The sequence below is a fragment of the Canis lupus genome, chromosome 5 (assembly GCF_048164855.1).
Source record: "Canis lupus baileyi chromosome 5, mCanLup2.hap1, whole genome shotgun sequence".
NCBI classification, from domain to species: domain Eukaryota; kingdom Metazoa; phylum Chordata; class Mammalia; order Carnivora; family Canidae; genus Canis; species Canis lupus.
The window spans coordinates 50,315,055-50,325,671 of record NC_132842.1 but is presented as its reverse complement, the minus strand read 5'-3'; the positions used below and the strand labels follow the sequence as shown (position 1 = coordinate 50,325,671).

The 10,617-nt window shown below is 33.0% G+C and overlaps 1 long non-coding RNA gene across 1 annotated transcript in view; it reads right to left on the bottom strand.

Moving 5' to 3' along the window:
- Nucleotides 1-733: 733 nt before the first annotated feature.
- Nucleotides 734-10,617, bottom strand: part of LOC140632977 (uncharacterized) — a 29,851-nt gene continuing 19,967 nt past the window's right edge. The window contains exon 3 of the long non-coding RNA XR_012030614.1: nucleotides 734-895. This is a non-coding gene — a long non-coding RNA (uncharacterized lncRNA). The remainder of the gene's footprint in view (nucleotides 896-10,617) is intronic.

Genomic DNA, 10,617 nt, shown 5'->3' with positions numbered 1-10,617 from the left:
TCTATTGATCTCTGGAGACACTGTGTCTCTAAGACTCTCGCTTGAGTTCATTCATTCATTTTAAAGATCTTGTAAAAGATGGCTTGGTTTCCCCATTTCACTAAAGAATGTTTCACTGCACTTTTTGCCAGTTTTTATCAGACCTACAGTACTATTTCTTATTTTCTCTGAGAGATTAAAAAAAATAGATCCTTTTATGAAGAACCTAAGGTAATTGGTATGTTGAGCCCTTCTTTATCCAGGAAGTACAGGTCCTATTTATTGATTGGTTCCACAATTATTTTTTTTTCCTTAGGAATAAAAAGGTGAATTTGGCATTTGAATGCCCTGAAGAATGATTTATACATTCTAACATGAACCAGAAAAAATACAAGTAGACTAATGCAATTACTGATTGAAGCTTTGCTATCATACCTTAATTGATACCCAAAAAATGGAGAAAAAAAGGAAAAAAAGAATTATTTCTTCAATTTCTGGACATCTCTGTATGAGAGGAGAAGAACCATGTAAAATGGAAAACAAATAGCTGGTTGAAAATGATTAGTGTGTTCTCTTTCAGATTTATCTCCACACTTTAAAATACCATGTTTTTCAAAGGTTGAGAATCTGAGGCAGTTTTAATATATGCAGGCTATTTTTTAAGATGAGACTTCTAAAAAATATTACTTCTTAGTTGTATTTTTTGGTGTTGAACCTTTATTTAGAGAATAGTTACAATGAACCAATTGCACGTACTTTGTAGAGTCTCCACGGCTGTTGTAGGAATCCATTCTAGAGGAGTAATTCAAGTGGACCATCAAGAAGCTATAGGTGAATATCAGGCTATCCATTTTCTAAACTTTTTCCCATTCACTTCAAGTCATCTGAGGACAGGCGTTTTGAATATCTCTTGAATCTGAGAACACAGTATTGAGATTAGAGTGCATTAAACATAATGTTATGTCAAGACAGTAGTTTTAAAAGCTAATTTTGATGAGAGAGGAATCGGGTAGAAGGGAAGGAGGTATGGGAAGGGAAGAGGTAGGGAGTTTGAGGTTTTTAAGACCGGCTGGCAATCACTGAACTTCCATAGAAATCAATGGAAAGACAGAAGAGGAAAAAAGGTCGAAATGGGGATTCAGTCTCTTTTTTCCCACCATCAAAATCCTTCAGTCATATATTATCCCCAAACAAATCCATATGTCTTCTTAAAGATGATCTGAGGGGGTGTGCAGACAATTTGTGAAAATAAGCATCTTAGTTAAAAGAATTGAACAATCACCCTAAAGGACTGTATTGATGACTGTTGGACTGAGTTTATTAAATGATACTAAGATTTAAGGTTTTTTCCTCTTTACTGAATTCCCGCAAGCAGCTGTGGGTTTATGAGCTCGGAATTAGAAACCATTTTTAAAGCTATCTTTTCTTTGTACATCTCAATATAGTGGGTGTCTTTTGCAAAGATGACTCTGCATCAACAGTTGGTTAGTGGTTTTGTTTTCTGTTATTAGAGTATGACGTACCAGATGCTGTAAGTGAGTCTTTTTAAAAAGTACTTCCTAGTAATATGATATTCAATGTATAGAGTCTGAATGATAATTCAGTTAAAGGAATTCCTTCCAAATCATTTGCATATGTGCCATTTGAAGCTAATGTGCAAGTATGTTGACTGTCTGCGAGGCATGGTCAGTCAGCCTTCGATATAGTGTCTTGATTGAGTTAGCATGTGATGGCAATGCCAGTCCCAGTAAAGCACAAATTACAATCCTATTCTTGAAGTTACTTTGAGGACTAGAAGACATACAAAGAAGAGTTATATGAAGTTACTATCTTATTTTCATTTATAAAAGTAAGATGAAAGTTACATGACAAACATCTTGAAATTTTGTTAACTGGATCCAGTTAAAATAGGTTTTCAGAGTGTCACATGGTTAAGTTACATTAAAAAATATTGAAGCAAACAAGTCAGGTTGTGATACTATTGAATTTATATTTTTATTCAAGTGCACATGACTATATCTTAAAATAGGACTGTATTTAATTAATTAATTAATTAATTATTAATAATTAATTGTGGGAGGGGGTGATTCAGGCTCATGGAGTCCATAGTATCTTGGGTCAGATAATCCATTATGTATGGTGTTGGTAGCCAAGTAGTGGGGTGTACTAAGTAGTGATATATGTTAGTCTAAGCTGGGAAAATTGGTGTTCCAAACTGTTTTTAGAACCCAGAAACAAGGTATATGGTAGCAGGAGAATTATAGCAAGTAGTAGGACTCTAAATTCCAGATGGGGATTCAGAAACATTAATCTAGGAGGCGAGCATAAATCCATAGTCTTGGAAAAAATCAGATAGGAGCCAAATTAACAAGGCACAGAAAAGTCAAGAGAATTTGTATTCTTTAGCACATAAAGTGGAACCCAGTAATTATAAATGAGAAACAAAATGACTTGAAATTTTAGCCCTGGTATTACGAGTAAATATCTCCAAACAAAGGTCAGTTTCAGCCCAAAATATCAGATTGAATTGTGTTTTCAGTGGAAACTAAAGTGGAAAGATACACTTTAGGGAAGAAGAATGTTTTCATGTGTTTCAACATCTTGGTGCCCAACTAATTGACTGACTCCATATCACGGTATAGTTCTCATTTCTTTATCACAGTTTCTTTGGAAACTCTCTCATGTTGATTACATATAGTATCCTACCATTTTTAAAATTAATTTTAAATACTATGTTGTTGATAACCTGTATTCAATCCTCGAGATCTCTACACACATAACATCTTCTGCTATACATTTAGATCTTCTTCCTCTGATAAGTTGCATTTAATACGTGTCTTTAAAGTCTAATTTGTGTAGGGGCCTAGAAAAAAAAAGTGTATGTAAATTTGCCACATTATCCAGCTCCATTGGGCATTATTGTTCCAATAACTTTTTAAAAATTATAATAGGTAAGATTACACTTCAGTTTTGTAACTTTCATAGCTGTGATAAGTAAAAATGAATTTCCATTGTATGTATATATTGGTTGGGTGTACTCTTAAACTCTGTTCCAGTCATTTGTCCATTTAAGTCCAAAACAAAATCCATTTTTGTTTTGTACATCAGCTTATTATTTTATTGAAGTAAAAATAAATTCCTGTTTATTCATCCCTTGGATTTGTCTCTGGTTGATTAAATACTTAATAAAAGATTATGGAGTTTGCTTAAAATTAATAAAACTTGGAAATGTACTTGAATTCTATTTCACAGCATTCTGAACTTAACAGCTGCATTTCACCAGTTCATCTGAAGGTAAACAAATTGACAGACTTACACACTCTTTAATTCTGATCTTTAGCCACTTATACACAAGAAAGCAAGTTCTTTCACTTTCAGAATAAAAAAATAATAAAAGTCTAGAAATTGTGTAGAAATGATTTTTTTTGCTATGAATACTCTCATAAAACATAGATCACTTCTGATTAATGAGATCATACTAAATAAGAAAATAATATGATGACATGTATCGATATCATTATAAAAATAATATAGATTGTATAAGTAATATGATACCAACTACAAAAAGTCTAAAAGGAAATCTTTAGATATTGCACATTGTCTCTAAATAATGGAATTACCTGTGATTTTTGAATAGTTGGCTTGACATTTTTATATTTCCCAAAACTTTGACGATGACTTCTTACTATGTTGGTATATATAGAATCGATATTCATGGCAAATAGCTATTCACAAAATCAGAAATTCATGCCTTCATTGTTTAATTATTTTTTATAAAAACTGCTCTGATCTCTCCCAATTATTTTTTGGCTATGAAAATCTAAATGTATCTACCCTGAGAACACAAACTCCTTTAAAACTACCAAGATAAAAGATTTTTCTCTATTTATTCTGTAACTGTTTATGAGGATAGTCCTGGAATATATTTATTTACATTCATTTGTCAGTATTTGCAGTGGCTGTCAGGAAGTGGCTGATAATATTGGGGACTGTAAACAGGGAATAGTTGCTTAGAGTTCTATTTTCCTTAAATATATGCACTATTTTTCTTAAGTGTATAGGTTATTTGTGTGAAATTATTAAAATGGAAAATGGGGCAAAAGTAATGCTCCTCAGCGAAACTATTCTTTGTAATCTTACTCTTGAGCATTAATAAATGTACATTTAAGCACAAAAATGGGAGTGTCTCTTAGTAGCTATTCAACACTACCTTATCTTCACTTTAATATCTTCTACAGATTTATGTAGCCTGAATGAGTTCTAGCATAGAATTTTCATTATGGATTTCATAATTCAACAAAAAGTCACCTATGAGATAAGTAACTTGTAGAGAGCTTTTTTAAATGTAGATTTGAAATGAGTGTAATTAAAGTTTTTGGTAATCATTATCTGGATATTTGAAATTCTTCTAATGTCACAGAGTAGGAATATTTTAAGTTTTGTGTGAGTGTGTCCACACTTAAATTTTTCAAGGATTCCTATGTCTATGGAATTTCAGAGTTGAGAGAGTCTGGAATAGTGAAATGCTCTGCTAAACATACTACACTATCTTCTTTTAGATATTAATTTGTAGTGACAATTGTGTATTAGTTATCCACCCAACACAGATGAGAACCTAGTAATAGCTACTGTCTACATGATTCCTTCTTGCTCAAGTTTTTTCCCTTCCTACTTACTGATCTTAACCTTCTAAAATGAACATTTTACTCAAATCTTCCATTAAGTAAGCATTTTTCTTGTTTTTAAATTATATACACTTGTAAAAATATGAAGCTAGTGGATCACAGGAGAATGTGACAGTTATAAATTTAAAAATAGTATAAAAACTATGCACATATATAAACAAATCTCCAGAAAATGTAGATCATATTTCTTTTGCATGGGAATTGCACTGAAATTCAATTTAGATGTTACAAAACAATTTTAACATTAAGGATTATGAAACCTACCTCATTTCACCACTTCTGCTATGGCAAGGCTATAGAACTAATTATGGAATTCATAGGATAGAAAGAGTAAGAATAAGAAAAAGTAAGACATAAATTTCTTTAACAGTTTTCTTTTCGTACTCCTGCTTTCAGAAAATTGTATTATTTTACTTTATTTTTGACAGCTGAAATGTAAATTTCCAAAGATTGTTAATTATTTACCTAAAACATTAACAATATTAAGGCAGCAAATGATTAAAAAAAAAGTTTGTTGAGAATGGTGACATAGGTGCTAATTTTATTTTTTATACTGCTTTATCTTCTTTGTCAAGGTCTTTAGTATTTTCCAAGTCTCAGATCCATATATCTCTATGCTTTTATTCAAAATGCTAGTTCATCTGCTCATATTTGCAATGATTGATGAAATCTGTAGTTATAGCTCTGGTATTATTTCTCATTTCACCTACAACTCAAATTCCTCAACTGTATGGATGTCTCTCTTAGGCATTGGTATCTAGAAAAGGAAAATTAATATTTTTTTAAACTAAACGCATCAACTCTTCTTCCAGACAGCTACCTCTTCTTAATTTCCTTTCCATACTAGTATCTTATTAACCTCTTCCAATTTCCCCATAATCACCACTATTCTATGTATGTTCTTCTCTTTGGCCAGTATTCGTTCTTTTTGGTATGGTGTTTTCTGGGCAGTGTAGTCTCCCTTTTAAGAGAACATGAGAATTTCTTTTGGATAAGTTATGCTGCAGTATAGCTAGCTACCATACGGAAGAATTGCTCACATGTTTTTCTTCGACAGGTATCTTACTGCCAAGTGTGTACCAGATACTTGGCTAGTTTTAGGTCATAATAAAGGACATAAGATAAATCCGGGTTCTGTCCCTAGTAGAGAAGACATAAGCACATCAATACATAATTATAGTCTTGTAAAAGAGCTCTGAAGATGTGTAGGGTGCTAGAAGGACATAAAACATAGGAGTAAAAATTAGATTTGGAAGTCAGTAAATAATGCTGTTTCCAATTTCTGTGGCTCTACCATATCTCTACATTCTCTGGACTTCTTGTTGCTTTTCTGATACTGCTCTTTTTCTCATATTTCCCCCAAATCCTGGAAATAAATAAAGGTAGGTTTAATGGTCTCTTAATAAAAAGCTCACTTCTTCAGAAATCTGTTTGACTAGAGGGTCTTGTCAGCATGATTGCATGTTAGGAGCTGAGTATGCATTGAGGCAAAATCAGGGTGTATATACCTCTTTGACTCATATCCATCCCAGGATTATTTCCACCTGTCACTGTTGAAGCAGTTTCTCCAGGCCACTAAATAATAGTGTACAACACTTTATTCACTTCCTGATAATGGATTTCTTTCTTGTTTCCTGAGGCTGGGCTCAGAATAGAATCTTGGATTTCATGGTGTATGTGTCTGTGTGCGCACGGGTACTAGATGGTTCATGTAGGTACAATGAAGACGTAGTGAGTGTCAAGAGCAGATGAACTTGAATTTATAAAATAGTTTCTTATCGGTAAGAAGATTGAGATACCTTGATAGCTAAAAGGATCTTTTGTGTGTAAAAAAGTTGCTAATTGCCTTAGGCTAATTCAGACACTAACAAAATGACAATTTGATATTTCAGAAGTAATATTGAATCAAAGGTAGAATTAAAATATGAATGAGGTGTCAGTGGAACAGCATTTTTCTTTCAAGTTTATATGGCTTTCTTTATGACATGGGGGGCTTTTTTTTTCATTCATAAACTAGATATAATAGATTCTGTAACTACATCCTAGAGTTGGTGGCAGGTTTTTAAAAAATGTTGAATGTGAAGTAGCTTTAAAGTTAGAAACAACTAGACAAGCCAAAATTAAAACTATGATGATAACTATACATTGGGCTATAAAGACAAGTACCCATACATTTAAATAGATCAAAATCATATAAAGCACATATTCTAAGCACAGAGGAATTAAACTAAAAATTGCTGGCAATAAATCATGATTAAAATTAATAATGTCTAAAATTAAGTAATTATAAAGAATCTATTGGCTATGGTTGAAATGATAAGAGAGATAATTAAAGCAGTGCCTAGTGGGAAACCAACAACCCCAAATGCCTATGTTAGGAAAGAAGATAGGAAATCAATGACCTAAGGCTCCAACTTAGAAAGCTATAAATGCAAAGCAAAGCAAATCTAAAGTCAGTAGAAAAAAAGAAGTGCAGAAATCATCAGCAACAACAAAAACTTTGCCAAGCAATAAAGAAAATAAACAGAGGCAAAAAAAAAAAAATGAATCAGATTGATTCATGTGTAGCTAGATTGATTATGAAAATAAGAGAAAAGAGAAACTACGAATACCAGGCATACAAAAGGATTTATTTACACAGATTCTACAGAGATTAAAAGGACGATATGAGATTGCATTTAAAACTTTATAACAACAAACTTGACAACTTAGATAAAATGGAAGAATTTATTGAAAAATACAACTTGCAAAATTAATACAAGCTGCTAAAAAAAAAAAACTGCTACAAGCCGAATAGTTATAGTTCAATGAAAGAAATGGAATTTGTTATCAACTCCTCCTCCAAAACACATTTGAGTAAGAAATAATATCAATCTTGCAAAAAATTAAAAAAAAAGGCTAGATCACTACCTTCCTTGAGTCCAGCACAAACTGACATAATCACTACAAAAACAATTAAGACCAAATTCCTCATGAATATAAACAAAATATTCCTTAACTAATTGTTAGTATTTGAAGTCCAAAAACATCTGACCAAGTAGGGTTTATCCTAAGAAAACAGGAGTGGTTTAATCTTTTAAAATTAATCAAGGCAATTTACCATATTAATAGATTAAAGTAGAAAAAAAACTGCATGATCATGTCAATAGATGTAAAAAATTATTCAAAAACAATAAATAGGCATTCATTATTAAAACTCTCAGCAAATTAATAATAGGATTTTTTCCCGAAAAATAGAGCCCCTTTCAGTTTGCAGTCCAGCTTATAAGGAACATGAAAATTGTTACTGAATTCTAACAGCAGGTAAAAAGCCGAACAAACTGAAAATGAGCAGTGCTTCTTAGGTCTGTCAGAGATCTTAGGGCACCAGGCAAATTTCTGTATCCAAAATTGGAAAGACAGACAAGTAGATACAAGAATCATAATCTAGAGGAGCTTAAACCCATGAATAGAAATCTGCCTGGAGACCAGGACTAAGGCAGGAAAACCTAAACTGTAGTGACTAATTGCTGAAGGCTCAGTATATGCAAGTCTGAGAGTTAAAACCTCCATGGGTGCCCCATGATACAGGGACCACCACATGCTTGTAAGCTTCACTTCCTGAGCCCTATCAGGTTTTCACAGTGAAGACATAATAGTAGTAGTAGTAGTAGTAGTAGTAGTAGTAGTAGTAGTAGTAATAGAATAATAGAATAATTCTCTTGTGCTCTGGCATGGGGAAGGAAATACTATTTGGAAATACTTGAAATATTCTGTCCTTCTAAACAAGGTCTGCCTTTAAAAGAAACATATGCACTGGATCCCAGAGCCTAACCAACCTGGGGGTTACTGATAAATCAGTCAATTCTTCAAGAAGATAGAACAATTGTTAATACAAATGCACCTAACAACAGAGAGTCAAAACATAGAAGGTAAAAATTGATAGAATGGTAAGATGGGATGGATGAATCTATTATTGTAGTTGGAAACCTCAACACCACTCCGAAAGTAATGGACAGATCCAGCAGGCAGGATATCAGTAGGTATACAGTTGAACTCAACAACACCATCGAGTAATGATTATACATGATGCATAAAGAATACTTCACTCAAAAATTGTAGACACCACAGTGGGAGAACCATTTGTCTCCCTTGTCTGAAGTGTTCTTTTTCCTTTGGTTGGGACCTGAATAATACTAAGTGGCCATTGATCTGATTTTTCCACGGTAGTCTTCCCACTGTAGCCTTCCCATCATTTTGTCCCCTTTTGTCCTTAAATCCAGATTTTTCACAAAGCTTCTAGATCCGCTCAATGCTAGATGCCTCTGTTAACAGTGACTTTACCAAGTGGGTACTTTTTTTTATATAGTTTTCACATCAAGCTGTTTTCTCAGGAGGATTAACAGCAAAAAAAATCACTTGTTTTGTTGACAAATGATTTTAATATACTTGACATAGCTGGTTGATAACTCACTGAACCAGAGTCTATCTTTATATACAATATTTCAGTTGCTTTTCTGGGCTGCAATACAAATTGCCTAGAAGGTACAATTAAGAGGCACTCGATGTGATGGGAAATTTGTTTCACGTTAAGCCAATTTGTCCTTTGCTTTATTTTAATTTTGCAGTCCTGTTAAAAGTTAAGTTTGTTTTCAGATTCTATTATAGGGGAAGTAGGAAGAAACTTGGTGAAGTCATTTGCCTTTTCTCACAGATGGAAATGATAAACTTTTTCTGTGTGTCGACCTTAAGGAAGTTGCACCTAGCTTAGCAATTTTGAGGGCAGTTAACAACCTGTTGACCCATAATATGACTAATAGCTCTGACTGGGTCAATTAGATTTTCCTAAGAGCCATATAGAAACCATTTTGCAACTCCATTTTACCTTCAGGATGGAGTGAAATGTATTGCTTATTTAATAAGTACTCCAGGCAAGCAAGAGTGATTAATAGAATAAGATTATGGAGGCATTTTTAAAAGGCAGCAAAATGATCCTTATATTGATGTGTTCTTTTGTAGTATTGAACCGTGCAGAAAAAGCATTTTTCAAATAGGACATGAGGAAATACTGAATATTTATGGCTTCCTATTCTAGTGTGTGTCCAACAAACAACTAAGTGTTAAATGATAATGCAGGAGCCAGGACAGTCCAGTGAGAGTGATGCTACCCTGTGAGTTCAGCCAAAGTCCATCTGGTCTATTCTCACTACTGTAATAATTTGTTTCCTCAGCTTTTCTAAACGATCCAACTGAGCATCTCATAGTCCTTCCAAGGCATTGAGTTTCTCTTATATTACCATTTTTAGTGACAAATATATAAATTAGTCTTTACCACCATCTATACCCAATTTAGGTTGAATCATCCCAAGTCAAAGGGTCAAGAGTTTAAAATTTTTCACCATGTTTCATGGCCTCCAGTCTTTTAAACTCACTCTCTAGATACATTTTGACACATTCTTAGTCTATAAATTCGGTTCGGTGATGATTGATATGGAGCCATTGTTACATGGAGAGAGTTTCCCAAGGGTGTGCATCAAGGTTGCTGTGAATTCCTTGAAATTGTACATGGAACATACATATTATACATGCAAAAGAGATCATGATTTCCATAAGGCTCTTAGAGGGTATAAAGAATCTAAATATGTTCAAGAACTCTATGTTCAACTGATTTTATTTTTTTAACTCATGTTTTAGAGATCATCCTATTAATAGACTTCTATACATAATTAACTTATTTGCTACCTTAAATCATATTAGAAATAGACAAAAGTATGGTAATAGCTGCATTTTGATTTATTGTTATTCATTATATAGGCATAAGTGACATAGAAATTTAATTAAATTATTATTCTAGGAGAGCAATCTGCTTGATGGTGAAGCTACAATCTCTAGTCATGTTAGTAGTCAGTGTTTCAAATTAGCAATAAAATCAATTACTGAATCCTATAGATTTTTCTCTAATAAATCCCTGTAA